We start from the raw sequence: 12,572 nt of genomic DNA, 5'->3' as shown, positions 1-12,572 counted from the left end.
GCAAACCAATCAAAATACGCTTATTCCGATTTTTTTTTACCAAAAATATGTAGCAGAAAACAAATTGACCTAAAATGTTAAAAAAATTAGATTTTTACATTTTTTTGGGGGGAATTTCATATAAAAAAATGTTAGAAATATTGTTATTTTTTCAGAATTGTCGCTCTTTTTCTGTTTATAGCGCAAAAAATAAAAATCGCACAGGTGATCAAATACCACCAAAAGAAATCTCTGTGGGAAAAAAAGGACGTCAATTTAATTTAGTTACAGCGTCGCACGACTGCGCAATTGTTAGTTAAAGTCGCACAGTGCCGAATCGCAAAATAGGCCCTGGTCTTTGAGCAGCCAAATCCTCCGGGGCTTAAGTGGTTAAGCATCGTGTCCCACACATTTAGAAAAGCGATAGTTAGATTGAATCGCCCTCTGCCAGTCTGATAATGAATGTGAGGAGTCCAGATCTTTATTCCATTTCTGAATAGCCACTGAAATTTGGAATTCTGATTTATATTGGAGAGCGTTATAAATAAGAGAGATTCCACCTTTCCTGGGTGTTGGAGCCGTGAGGAAAGCCCAAATAGAAGGAAAGACATATAAAACAGGTAAGGGGTATTTTGACAAATATTGTGAGATGCAAAAGCAAACAAAATATAGCCTGGGATGGAGGGAAAAGCGACCCGGCATATCTGACCACTTACGTGGATGGCCATCTGTGTAAAAATCTTGAACATATTTGATCCCATGGCTGAGTAGAGGTTTGGTGTATAGAAAGGGGATTCTGGATTCCAAGTTTTGTATTGGTATATGTGGAATATCGATAGGGGGTTCTCTATTGGCACTGGTCATAACATGGCGCCATGCCATTACAGAAGCTTCCATGGGTGGAGAAAGGGAGGAAGTATTTCCAGGGACTAAATGATCCATATATAGAACTGATGCCAGATCCGGAGCATTGCAGAATGACGTCTCCATGTCTACCCATCGAGGTCTGTCGGATCGCTTAAACCAGTAGCCCAGTTGTTCTAAGATGGCCGCTAACCTGTAGTCATGCAAATCCGGGAGCCCCATACCTCCTGTTTTTTTGTGAGCAATAAGATGTTTCCTTGCACACCTTGGTTTTTGTGTAACCAAATGAACTGGGTTAGCAATTTTGTGAGGGTCGTTATGTACTTTTTCGGAATGGGGATGGGAAGGACTCTAAAGAAGTACAAAATCTGTGGGAGGATAGTCATTTTATATGCCGCTATTCTACCTACCCATGATATAATAGAGCGCGTCATGTTATTCAGTTGTGAGTGAATATTAGTGATCAAGGGTTCGTAGTTCGCGCAGGCCATTAGGTGTAGTTTGGGGGTCAATGTGATCCCCAAATAGGGGATCCCGTCTTTCGCCCATGTGAATGGGTAGGAAGACTGTAGCTTGAGTTTCACTTTGGGGGCCGTTCCCAAGTCAAGAATAAGAGATTTAGAATAATTAATTTTATAATAGGATATAGAACTGAAAACATTGAATAAATCGGTCACTGCAGGTAGGAACTTTTCTGGTTCGGTCGAAAGGAGGATTTCATCGTCAGCGAAAAGACTGACCACATGATTCTCCTCTCCAATCTGGAAACCAGATATTGAGGGGTGCTGACGAATGGACTCAGCCAGTGGCTCAATCATGAGATCGAAAATAATGGGCAAAAGCGGACACCCTTGGCGGGTACCATTAGAAATTAGGAAGGATTTAGAAAGGAGACCAGATGTGTATACTCTGGCTGACGGGCAAGAATACAGGGCCATTATAGCAGACTTAATTTTTTTTTTTTACGTAGTTAGTGAGGTTGAAAAAAGACATCAGTCCATCCAGTTAAACCTATGATGTGTGTGTGTTTGCTGTTAACCGTACATTGTATACCCCTGTATGTTGTACATTGTATACCCCTGTATGTTGTACATTGAATACCCCTGTATGTTGTACATTGTATACCCCCCTGTATGTTGTACATTGTATACCCCCTGTATGTTGTACATTGTATACCCCTGTATGTTGTACATTGTATACCCCTGTATGTTGTACATTGTATACCCCCCTGTATGTTGTACATTGTATACCCCCCTGTATGTTGTACATTGTATACCCCTGTATGTTGTACATTGTATACCCCTGTATGTTGTACATTGTATACCCCCTGTATGTTGTACATTGTATACCCCTGTATGTTGCGGTCTTTAAGGTGCCCATCTAATAGTTTTTTGAAACTATCGATGCTCCCTGTTGATACATAGTAGGTGAGGTTGAATAAAGACAATAGTCCATCCAGTTCAACCTGTGAAGAACCCCTTACACACTTTAAGGTTAAACCGCCTTTCCTCAAGTTTTAGTGAGTGGCCACGTGTCTTATTGTATTCCCTTTCTCTGACTAGTTTGTTCCTTATGCTAGGGTCACCAGAACAGTATTTGTACATTGATATCATATCCCCCCTCAATCGTCTCTTCTCCAGAGAGAATAAGTTCAGTGCTTGTAGTCTTTCCTCATAGCTGATGTCCTCCATTCCCCTAATTATTTTTGTTGCCCTTCTCTGGACTTTCTCCAGTTCCAGCACATCCTTCCTGAGGACCGGTGCCCAGAACTGGACAGCATATTCCAGATGTGGCCGGACCAGAGTCTTGTAGAGTGGGAGAATAATCTCTTTATTTCTGGAGTGAATCCCCTTTTTTATACATCCCAGTATTCTGTTGGCTTTGCTTGCAGCGGCTTGGCATTGCATGCCACTGCCAAGCCTGTTGTCTACCAGTACCCCCAGGTCCTTTTCCATCCTAGACTCACCCAGAGGTTCCCCCCTAGTGAGTAGCTTGCTTTCTGGTTTCTGGCACCCAGGTGCATTACTTTACATTTTTCAACATTAAACCTCATCTGCCATGCAGTTGCCCACCCCGTTATTTCACAATTTCCCCACAAAACCCGAATCGGGATAACACCATATCCATGTAATGCCATTCCACCCTATCAAATGCCTTCTCTGCGTCAAGGGATAACAACAGAGAAGGCGTTCGGGAGGTTTCTGCACAATGTATCACATTCAAAATTCTTCGGGTTGCGTCCGAGGGCTGCCTCCCCTTTACAAACCCTTGTTGGTCATTCTTGATCAGGAGTGGAATAATGTCTGATAGTCGAAGGGCAAGAATTTTTGCATAGACTTTAACGTCTGAATTTCAAAGTGATATGGCTCTAAAATTAGCCAGCGTAGTTGGCTCTTTCCCTGGTTTGGGAATAGTTACTACGTAGGCTTGCAGCATTTGCTTGGGAAAGGCGGCAGAGGCAGACACTTGGTTGAACACTGATGACATATGAGGAGCAAGGATCGTAGAAAAAGCTTTATAATACTCATTGGGTAGTCCGTCAGGACCAGGGGATTTATTCTGTGGGAGAGATGCTATAACTCTGCATATTTCTTGCTCTGAAATGGGGTCACTCAGTAGTTGCACTTGATGCGGGGTCAAAGAAGGAAGGTTAAGAGTATTAAAAAAATCAGAAATTTGGGATTCAGTAGGGTGAGACGTAGTATTATCATCTCTTAAGTTGTATAGGGTACCGTAATATTCAGCAAAGTGGTCTGCTATATCTTGGGATTGTGAATTTTTTGTTTAGATAAAGGATTTATAAGAAACGCAATCCTGTTTTTAGTTCTAACGGCTTTCAAGCGATTAGCTAGATATTTACCAGCTCTATTGGCATTAGCATATGTGGTGAGTTTCAATCGTCTAAGGTACGTGTCATACTTCTGCGCAAGATGGAGACGGAGTTCCTCCCTCAGTCGCAGAAGAGTTTGTGAACGCGCCTCTGACGATTTCAGTTTGTTCTGTTGCTCTAGGGTATGAATATCATCTAAAATCGAATCAAGGCGAGAGTTATAGCATCTCCGTAATCTGGCCCCCTGTTGCAGCAACATGCCCCTAATATACGCTTTATGGGCGTTCCATAAGGTAAAAGCATCAGAAGTGGAGGGGGCATTAAAACGGAAGTACTCAGTAAGATTAGCAGATCATTTCTTAATACATTCAGGGTTTTGCAATAGTTTAGTATTACAACGCCAAACTAGATTGGAATTACCGCCCTCCAGACCATTAGAAATGGAGATCAGAATGGGTGCATGGTCAGACCATGTAATATCGAAGATATGTGATCTTCAATCTTCTGGAGCAGCCATTTGTCTATTAGGAACAGGTCCAGTCGACAGTACGAGTTGCGTCTGGGAGAAAAGAAGGTGTAGTCTCTCCCATTGGAATGGTTGCATCTCCAGGCGTCAAATAGGTCCTCTCTGTGGAGCAGACTGCCAATTTCCTGGTGACCTTTAGAGGGGCCTTTGGAAGCATCCAGAACTGAATCAGGTACAGCATTGAAGTCTCCGCAAACAATAATTCCACCGTATTTAAGACATTGTATTTTTTTGAAATGCTTATTGAGGAAACGGATCTGGTGCACATTAGGAGCATAGAGGGATACAATCGTGTAAGGTTTGGAGTTGATATCACATGTCAGTATGATGAATCTTCCATGTTCGTCAATGGTGGAGCTATGAAGGGGGAAACTTACTGTATCTCGCACTGCAATCAAAACTCCTTTTGTTTTACTGCTTGCACAAGAGAGGAAGACATGGGGGAAGTTGTGATTGGAGCACATAGGACTTTTAGAGGCTTCAAAATGTGTTTCTTGAACACATAAGATGTCCACTTTATGTGTGAGCTTCCTGCCACATGGAGCGGCGTTTGGCGGGATGGTTTAACCACTTCCCGCCCGCCCTATAGCAGATTGACGGTGGGAATGTGGTTGTATTATCCTGACCGGACATCATATGCGCTGGGGGCGCGCAGATCGGCGATGCAAGGTGTCAGCCTGACACCCTGCATCTCCGATCTCGGTAAAGAGCCTCTGACGTAGGCTCTTTACCATGTGACCAGCCATGTCCAATCACGGCTGGTCACATAGTACACAGGAACAGCCGTTGATCGGCTTTCCTTAGTCCGTGCCTGACAGGAACGAGTAAAGGAGCGCCGATCGGCGGCTCCCCTGACAGGGGAGGGGGTCGGCACTGGTAATCAGATCATTGATTACCAGTGCAGATCTTCGGGGGGGTGCCACTAGAACCACCAGGGATGCCCACCCATGACCCCAGGGATGCCCACTGTGAGGGATTAGCTCGGTGGCGGGCGTGGGTGACCCCTTGGGGGGTGCGTTTTCACAAGAAGATAGCCGAGAAGTGCTTGCAAACAACAGTTTGATTTATTAATGCATTTTTCTTCACCAGACTGCAAGCGTCAAAACCAGCAAAATAAAATAAAAGACAAAATAAATCCTTGCCTCTGTGGGCGGCTACCTTCTCACACTGGAACCTACCTAAAAGTCTATCTCCAACCTACTGTTGGACAGACTTTCTTATCCTACAGCGGATACTCAACAGTCCATGTTTTATCTCTTCACACAGCACATGTTCATTTAACATGTCCCTTTACTCTTCACAATGAGAATGTCCCCTTGCTTGTCTCTTCACATGGCAAACATTCCTTTATTTCTTCCACATAGAAATAGTTAGTTTTCTCACCTTTGAGAAGTCTTCACAACTGGTTAATTTCCCCTTCACACAGGAAATGTCCATTGGTTTCTTTTCACCTAGAAACGATCCAAGACTTCACTTCAAGTAGTCTTCACCCTTGTTACCCTCCTCAGCTTCACATCGCTTCAGGAGGTCTTCCCCATGCTCACACAGCTTTCAGGGGGCACACGTCTGTCTGTCCTCCTCTCCCAGCCCACACGGCAACAGGAGGCAGAAGTCCTTCTCCCAGGCTTCCTTATGCCCCATACACACGTGCAGATTATCTGCAGACTTTTGTCTGCAGACTTACCAAAACCATATAATATGAGGTCAAACCTAAACACTTTCAATTTGTATGCAATCCGGCAGGCCCTTGTACTACATAGAAAAGGTAAGTCTGCAGACAAAAGTCTGCAGATAATCTGCACGTGTGTATGGGGCATTAGCGTCGGGAGGCACACATCTGTCTGTCCTCCTCTCCCAGCCCACACGGCAACAGGAGGCAGCAATCCATAGACTTCCTCTGGACAAATTATAGAGGCCTTCATTTCCTCATTCCGAACAGCTGAAGGCCTTTCAACTTCTTTACACCTTCCTGCTGTCTTTGGCAACCGACACCCTATAGTAATTGGTGAACTTTCCAAACCAGGTGGGAATGTGTCTCCTCTCTGTGACTACATCCCCAGATTTACCTGACTTCCTGTCACACCACCTATGACCCCAGGGATGCCCACTATGGCCACCAGGGATGGCAATCAGGGCTCAGAGAGCCCCCCCATTGCCCTCCCCATCAGTGCTGCCCGCCAGTGCCCTCCCTATCAGTGCTGCCCACCAGTGCCCATTATTGCCATCTTTCAGTGTCGCCTACCAGTGCCCATTATTGCCCACCAGTGCCGCCTATCAGTGCCCATTAGTGCCCATCAGTGCCGCCCGTCAGTGCCGATCAGTGCCGCCCATCAGTGCCCATCAGTGCCCACCAGTGCCCATTAGTGCCCGTCAGTGCCACCTATCAGTGCCCATCAATGCCGCCTATCAGTGCCCATCAATGCCGCCTATCAGTGCCCACCAATGCTGCATATCAGTGCTACCTATCAGTGCCACATATCAGTGCCTATCAGTGCCGCCTATCAGTGCCACCCCATCAGTGCCACTCCATCAGTGCCACCCCATCAGTGCCTGTCAGTGCAGGAAAAAAGGTATTTATTTACAAAATTGTATAACAAACGAAAAACTTTTTTTTTTTTTTTTTTTTCAAACTTTTCGATATTTTTTTTATTTGTTTAGCAAAAAGGAAAAAACCCAGAGGTGATCAAATACCACCAAAAGAAAGCTCTATTTGTGGGGGGAAAATTATATAAATTTGGTGTAGGTACAGTGTTGCATGACCGCGCAATTGTCATTCAAAATGCAACAGTGCTAAAAGGGGAAAATTGGCCTGGGCAGGAAGGGGGTGAAAGTGCCCGGTATTGAAGTGGTTAATCCCTTAGCGTTAAGTGATAGGCATGTAATCATCACAGAAAAGATGGATAAAAAGATGTGCAGGAGAAAATGTGGTCTTACTTGGATCCAAGGCATGCAGTGGGAGATTCCTCATCGCTGCTGTCCGGTAGATGAGTAGTTGAACGTCAGGGCCTGGGTCACTTGAGATGGATGTTGTTGACTGTAAGGAATCCCATGTAGACTGGGTAAGGTATCCTGTGTATTGTACGAAGTGGAATATTCACCCATGGCCTGTTCCATTTCATCAACTCTGTCACCTAATTCATAAACCTTGCGACATCTTGTGACTGAAGCTGTAAGGTCATTATGAATTGAGTCCCTAAGGGACATTAACATGTCTTTCAGTACAATGTCTGAGACCGTCTGTCCCGTTGTAGGGAATCCAGCAATAGGGTCAGTGATGGTGGTTGCTTGTTGTTGCTGAGGTAAAACACTGCTAACCTCCATGTCAGGGTCCCAGGTGTCACCTGCTGTGGGGTCTAATTTCTGGCGGGACCTTGCAGGGCTCCTAGTAGATGGAGTATTGGTCCCTGAATGAGAACTTCCCTCATTGTGTGGGGTGGGAGGTGTATGAGCCCCTAAATTAGTAGTAGATATTTGAGTTACCTCAGGACCCTGTCTGCGCAGGCCGCCGCGCTTTTGGGGCCGGTGGAGCAGTTCTGTGCCCGTGAATGGCGGCAGTTTGTGTGGCTGAGTTTGCCCTCCTTTCCTTCTCTGTGGCATTTCTGGGGTATGTGGGAGGCTCACTGTCCGTTTTTTGCCGATTTGTAGGTAGGAAGAAGCCCTCTGTGCGGCGGGTATCTCAGCGGTCCTGCGGAGCTCTGTGATTAAGCAGCCATCACAGAGCTCGGAGCCACGCCCACTCGACACCGCTCAATTTAACAGTTGGTAAAGTGATGTGCCAATCTGCTGAGCGCGCTGAAACAACTTGCGGCAGGCCAGGAAAATCTCGGGCCATTTCAGAAGATCTTACACAGCCATGGCTCGCCTTGCTGAGATTCAGCGACGACACAACCTGCCCGTCCGACGTCTTATTTGTGACTGCCCGACGCGATGGAACTCAACATTGCATATGCTTGATAGGCTGCTCCAGCAGAAACGACTACCTGTACGAACTCTGCGGCAGGACAGGTTCTGGGGAGCTTGGGTTTTTTTCACCTCGCCAGTGGCTGCTCATGCAGGACGCATGCAGACTTCTGCGACCATTGGATGAGATCACCAAACTGGTCAGTCACGGCCAGGGCGCCATCAGTGACATCGTACCTTACGCCTTCTTTCTGGAGCGTGCATTGCGTCGTGTCATTGATCAAGCCGTCGAGGAGCAGGAAGATGAGGAAGTCGCTATGTTGGATGAATTCCCAGGGGGTGCTACTCCATCTGAGACAAGTCAACAACAGGAGTCTGAAGAGAAGTCAGAGGAGGATGGTGCCGGGGCGGATGAGGAGGAGCAAGAAGAGCATTCTTTAAACCTTTCTGGGATCCCTGGTGTTATCTGTGGATGGGGGGAGGAGAACGAGGACAACATTATCCTGGATGATTAGCTGGAAGCAGGCCACTACACCGCGTCCAGTTTAGTGGGAATGGGGGCCTTCATGCTCCAGTGTTTTAAGGGGGACCCCCGTATAAAATGCATAAGGGCCAAGGACCAGTACTGGGTGACAACGTACTTAGACCCCCGGTACAAACACAAAATGGCGGAAATGTTACTACCATCACAAAGGGTGGTCAGAATGCAGCACTTCCAGGCCTTGCTATGGGAAATGCTGCATTCTGCTTTTGCGTGCGCTGGCAGAGGAATTTCCAGTCACAGTTGTGGGTAGAAATCCAACAGCGCCTGCAAGAAGAGGGCAGTTTGAAGATGTGTTGGTCACTTCAGATATGAGATCCTTCTTTCAGCCGAACCATCGACAGCTGTACTCCGAATCCAGCATTAGGGAACGCCTAGACTGACAGGTGTCCGACTACATCGGGTTAACGGCCGATGTGGACGCTCTGAGGAGTGATGAACCCCTGGACTACTGGGTGGGCAGGCTTGACCTCTGGCCAGAGCTTGCACAATTTGCAATGGAACTGTTGGCTTGCCCCCCGTCCAGTGTCCTGTCCGAAAGGGCGTTCAGCACAGCAGGGGGGGGATCATGATTGATAAGCGCACTCGCCTAGCTCATGACAGTGTAGACTACCTCACATTTATAAAAATGAATGAGGCATGGATCTCTGAGGAATTCAACACATGTGACCAGTAGACCATGTTTCATTTAAATTCCTCATGACAGGCCACAAATATCCGAAAGACCGCCATCCACCCACAACAATTCCTGGTCCTTGTCTTCGGTAAATACAGCAGCATAAAAGGCATTTCATGTCCATTGAATGCCTAATTTTTGGGGCCTTTTATTGCCGACACTTACTTCTTTATCCTGTGAATGCCTAATGTACCTTCAGCCACAGAATACTACGTTCTTAGATGTCAGGTAAACCCATGTGGGCTAATTTTTGGGGCCTTTTATGGCCGACAGTTACTTCTTTGTCCTGTGAATGCCTAATTTTTCAGTCTGGAATTGAAAAACAATGGGTCTGTAAAGGTTCCGCCAAATTGTGGAATGGATGCGGACCCATTTTACAGATGTGTGAATGGACCCTATATGTATTAGACAATGTATTTACCGGCTGCTGTCAGTTCTGGCTGATTTAGGAAAAAAAAACAAAACATTTTTTAGGGCAACTTTTTCAATTGCAATACTTCTGTTATGACATTGTCCATGTGCTGGGACTATTTGTGCACAGCTAGTACGTCTTTTGTGGCTGCAAATATGACCTAAAGGTTTTTAATGTGCGCCTCCCATTAAAGTCAATGGGGCCCACTGCGAACTTGAGGTTCGCGGACTTTTGAGAATATTTGCGGCTGACGTTCGCAAACCGCCCCGGCCGATGTTCGTCCATCTCTAGTTATGGTGTTCAGGCACCACCAACAACCAAGGCCCAATTTTTCTGCACCCGTATGACAAGTACATGCGATTTAAAATTTGTATGTATATTTGTATATGACATTTTTTGCTTTAGAAATGTCAGTATATATGCAGCAGGCTACATCCATCGTAGAGATGCGCTACTTTACAGGCACATTCATGGGACCCCCTAGGCACGATATTTGAAGGAATTTTTCATTTTTTATAGTTTCACTTTAAGCCTCATTAAAATCAGTAAATTGCTGCTCCTTTAAAAAAATTGTTTTTAAAAACTTTTTTTCATTGCTACATGTTCCCCAGGTCAGGATCCAGACCCCTATACACTTTTTTTGGGGCTTGAACTTGCATTTAAGCCTTCAAAATGAGGCCGTTTGATTTTCGAGGTTCAAGTCCCATAGACTTCGATGGGGTTTGTTTGTTCGAACAAACTTTTCCTCTGTTAGCGGTGTTCTGGTGCGAACCGAACCGGGGGTAGGGGGGGGGGGGATGTTTAGCTCATCACTATTTGAGATATATTGTTGATAAATATTACTGTCTCATTTGAGTAATCCAAACCATATTCTGTGTCCATTAAGTCCATTATTTTCTTGGCCACTCTGAGCCCCTAATAGACACAGGGTGACTTACACATAAGAGGAGCCTAGGGGGCAGAGACAGGGATTTCCCAACCTCTCTAAGGTAAGCCGGGTTCCACAGGCCCCCCAACCAAAGTGACTCCCGTCACATCTCTCCCCTTTCCGAAGGAGGCTAACGCAGGAGGAGACCCCAAACAGGATGGCTTTGCAGTTAGTCCATAGTTCCCATCCCCCAATGTCTGTACCCACACAGTACCCCAAACAAATTGTCCGGAACATAGCGTTACTCACCCAGCCAACCTCTGCCTCTCTCATAGAACATACCCACCGCTGGGGAGAAGCGTTGACTGGCCCTTCTCCCAGGAGTCCTTTCAGCCACTGGAGAGAAGACAGGATGGTGGGGCTCACTTCGTCAGGCTGTTGGGGATCTGGGCCGACTGCCCAGCATCCCTGGGGTATACAAGTGATACAAGTAAAGACTGCAGTCCCATCCACTTTCTCAGGTAACCCATCCTTTGTTAGTTGAGGGCAGAGGCCAGCCGCACTTTTCTCAGTTGCCAGCTCCTCTGCTGGGTTGGTGTCATCATTCTGGGTCGCCGTCTGCTGCTGGGAAGGGGAGTCGGCTGCTCCATCTTCCTTACCCTCATCTGGCTTTTGGGACAACCTTTCTCTGGTACCGTCTCCCAGGTGCAAAGATCCTGGCTGGGGAGGGAAGACAGTTTCTTCCGCTCTGACTGACTGTTGGGGAGGGAGGACAACAACTCCTCTCCTTTCTCCCCCTGAATCCTGATCTGCTGCTGGGGAGTCACCGCCACCTTCTCACCCTGGGCCTTTGGAACTGCCACAGGTGTGGGGCAGAGGTCTTGGACCCTCTGTCCAGTTGTCAGTGCTTTAGCTGGAGAAGTTTCTTGTAACTCCACAGATGTGGCTGGCAGGAAATCCCATGTCCCTGTCAGTGGTGTAGTAGAAAGGTCGGCTGCCTCTTCTCTCAGGGAGGCTGAAGCTGCTGTTGGTGTTGGGCAGAGTTCAGTGATGTTAGGCCCTGATGCCCGCTGTTCAGCAGGAAAGTAAGCTGAAAAGTCAGTGGCCTTGCACACATCTTCCTGGGTCACCAATTGTTGCAGGCAGAGGTCAGCAGTGCTAGGCCTGGATGCCGCTCTTCTGCTGTAGGCTCACTGGTTTGTTCTTCCTCAGCAGAAAAGTCTATTAAATCCCCAGTCTCTGGAATTGCTGAAAGTCCAGGGCACAGGCTGGTGGCCCTTGGGCCCAGTGCCAACACTTTGGCAGGTGATTTATCATCCATATCATCATCCAATGAAAAGTCAATTAAATCTGTGATCTCTGGCTAAGGAATGAGGATGGCTTCCTCTTCTCCCATACCTTTATCCTGGTGCTGAGCAGAGTCTAGCAGCCATCTTTAGGCGGTCTCCAGATCCCATTCCTTAACGGCCAGAAACTCCATATATTCCGGTGCCCAGAGCACTTCTGAGATGTTCAGGATCTCTTCTCTGTAATCCTCAATTTCCTCTAACACCACTCCAAATCGCTCCCAAAGTCGGGGTCCTCTGACCACTTCCCTAATGACAGTCCCAGGCTGCCGTAGCAAAAGCTTTCCGTTGGGCTGTCGTCCACTGTCCATGGGCACACTTGGGTTACATACCAGCGGAGAGCTTTGTAGCTCTCGTCCAATCGTATCTCCTCCTGGACAAGCCTAACTAACTCAGCTTTCCATTCCTTGTGCGGTTTATCTCCCAAAACCAGAACCCACAATCTATACTGCGACCAGTACCTTTCCTGGATGGAGGGGAGGATTTTCCCTGGTGTCGCTGCTCACAGGCTAGCGCTTCCTTCCAGAGTTCCAAACAAATTAAATCATACCATCCTAGCAGGACCTTCTCTGACACCGGTCCCCTGTGCTGTATCCGCATCTCTCGCAACCTCCTTCCCAATTCCTCTTC

This window comes from Pelophylax lessonae (assembly GCF_965119305.1).
Source record: "Pelophylax lessonae genome assembly, chromosome: 4".
NCBI lineage: Eukaryota > Metazoa > Chordata > Amphibia > Anura > Ranidae > Pelophylax > Pelophylax lessonae.
The sequence above is the reverse complement of the archived record's forward strand: the minus strand, read 5'-3'. Positions refer to the sequence as shown.